Source organism: Marmota marmota, unplaced genomic scaffold (genome assembly GCF_001458135.2).
Source record: "Marmota marmota marmota unplaced genomic scaffold, marMar, whole genome shotgun sequence".
Classification (NCBI taxonomy): domain Eukaryota; kingdom Metazoa; phylum Chordata; class Mammalia; order Rodentia; family Sciuridae; genus Marmota; species Marmota marmota.
The window spans coordinates 1-2,913 of NW_026011309.1; the positions used below are offsets into that span (position 1 = coordinate 1).

At 31.7% G+C, this 2,913-nt stretch overlaps 1 long non-coding RNA gene across 1 annotated transcript; it reads right to left on the reverse strand.

Annotated features, from left to right (window-relative positions):
* Nucleotides 1-1,014: 1,014 nt before the first annotated feature.
* LOC107134936 lies at nt 1,015-2,874 on the reverse strand. The gene is made up of 2 exons (XR_001502494.2): nt 1,938-2,874; nt 1,015-1,246 (listed from the first exon to the last, which is right to left on the reverse strand). It is a non-coding gene; the product is annotated as an uncharacterized LOC107134936 (long non-coding RNA).
* Between the last annotated feature and the right edge of the window lie 39 nt (nt 2,875-2,913).

The window sequence follows — 2,913 nt, forward strand, 5'->3', positions numbered from 1 at the left end:
GAATGAATATATTTAAAAATACAGTGTGGGCAGAATTTAAGAGTAGATGCCTAACCAGATTTATTTCCATGATGCTAACTTGGAAGCCTTGTTCTAGGCCTTAGAAGTTAGGAAAATGTGTGGGTATTCTTCAAAAATGTACTAGATCAATAGGAAGTTGCCATAGTTATTAGGAATATAGAACTCACTTCAACTCATGTAATTGATTCTTTATAATATTTACAAGAGTTTCCTGTAAGGTATATCTGAACGCACTTTCTGCTTCTAGGATCATAATAAAATGTAGACAGTGTAAAGTTACTTGTGATACAGAGAAGAAGGAGAGGAGGATCTGCATTAATTTTGGTGGTTGACCTACAGTTAATGTTAATGATTAATAAAATCAAATGCACATTGAACCAAGCTGTCCTGTGTGCCTGTGTGTTTTTCATTCTACTGTAATTTATAATACCATGCTTAGTTATATTTTTGACAAAATGGAAACAGCTAGGCAGGCATGGACAAACACAAACCACTATTTTATTGCCCTCATAGTTTAGGCAGAATTTAAAAAGGAGAGACTCTAGAATCCTTGGCTGTACATAATTTATTAATTAAGCTACTCCTGGTAATTCACTGCTCCAGAACTTCCCATCTAGCATGCTGAGGCACTGGTTGTGGCTCAGATGACTGGAAATACAGACATCTTTAGCTTTCAGGACAACTGGGTGGGTCAGGGGCTCATTGAAGCAGCTGGATTTGGCATAAACAGCAAAATCCAAGCACAGTGTCTTGCACAAATATCATTTTCTAAATGTATTCAGGATGTGAAAAATACATCAAGAAAACACTTCATTGATCATCTTCCATTGTTTTCTATTTTTTGATACTGATTGGTAAATGTTAAAGGTGATAAAAGACCTTTTTAATTATAAAAGACTATATAAAACTAGTAAGCAATATTCTTTTCTGCAGTTCAATGAAAACAGTAAAAAATAAAAAATAAATTAAGTAAATTCTATTACAATTTGGACAGTAACAAACACTTCACTTACCACGACCATTGCTATGGTAAAATTAGGCCTTAGCTGGTAGTCACACCAAGGACTTGAAGCTCCATAACTGTCTTTGTATATGCCACGTTTGTGAACTAGATTTGGATGCTTCTCATTAGAATCAGAAGGATCTTCTGAAACATGAAACAGTTTTTCAAAGTTGTCTTGTATTTTTCTGTTCCATTCTTCATATGAGACTGTTACAACTTTCCCTGGAAAATGATGAAAAGACATGGCAGTTTCAGACATTTAAAGCAATTCAAACCTCTAACAAGAGCCAAAAAGTCGTATTTAGTACACTTATTACTTTTTATCTACTAGGGAGAAATAAATTGTCCACTTTTTGAAAATGTAGCTAGCCTAAATTGAGATGTGATATAAAACATTTACTGGATTTCAAAAACTTAGTACTTCCCAAAATATAAAATAACTCAGGAATAATTTTATATTGACTACATACTGAATAATATTTCACACACATTATCTTAAATGAAACATAATTAATTTCATCCATTTCTTTTTACTTTTAACAAATGAATTAGAAAATTTTAGATTATTTATCTGGCTCAAATAATATTTCAATGGGACAGAATTTTCTCAAAAAAGATGTAAAGATTTCAAAATTGTTCATGAAAATAGAACCTGTTCACAGTCACACTAAGATAAAAGAAAAGCACAATAAGGCAGTAACTATGTTGTTTTTCTTACCTCAGTTTAAACTGCTATCAAAAATATGGTTAGTAACTAGATTTTCTACAATTTCCATAGAGTAGATTAATGATTTTTCTTTCTTCTTGAAATTTATGGTTTTCTAATATTAGCTAACTGCATCAAATGATGAGTACATAGTTAAAAATACAGACAGTATTAGAAGTTTCTTTGTAAATAAAAGGAACAGCTTACCATGTCTTTTTACTCTAACTTCATGATAAGGAAAAATATTTTTTTTGGATAATTCCAGCAACCAACGAATGGCAGATTTACACAAGCCCACAATTTCCACAGCAGACCCATCTCTAAAATTAAAAATAAATTTTATTCTATAAGTAGGATTTGTTTAGGCACTATTTTAAGAAGGAATTTGATAAACAATTCTGATAAATAGTATAACCATTTCATTGTAAAAGCAACTATCTACTAAGAAATCCTAACTTTATAAGGAATATATAATTTTGCTGGGGACTGAAACCCGGCCTCACCCAAATTAGAGAAGTGTTCTACCAGGAAGCTACACCCCTCAGCCCAGTAGCAACTATTTAAAAATTATTTTTTAGATAATTTTGACTGAAGATAAAATTTGAAGAAAAGAGCTTCTCAGCTTAATATAGTACAAGAAGCTATTTGTTGATAGCTTCTGAAATAAAACAAGAAAAATGACAAATTCTGGCACAAAAGTTTAAAGAATTACGAAGAAAAAAGATTCCCTTTTTATGAAGTGAAAAGACTTTATAAAAGACAGAACAACTGATGGTTGCTCATATTTACAAAAGATATGCACAATGAAATATTAACCATTGGGATAATAGATCATAAGACTTGATTTTGAAGTACTTGTAGAGGCTAAAACCTTGATAATTTCTAAAAAAAAGAACAGAGAGCTTTGTTATATAACATATATCAAAAGGAACATATCTGCATGACAAGGAGAAAGAAAGGATGAGTCAGAAAATAGAAGAGAGGAAGAGAGGCAGATTTTTATTGATTTACTATGAAGAATACATCATTAACAGAGTAAAAGATTCTACAAGTATGTGTTTTTAAAAACTGAAATGGTAAATTAAAAGGGCATAATTAGGGGCTGGGGTTGTAGCTCAAGTGATAGAGCGCTCACCTAGCATGCCTGAGGCACTGGGTTCGATCCTCTGCATGACATAAAAAT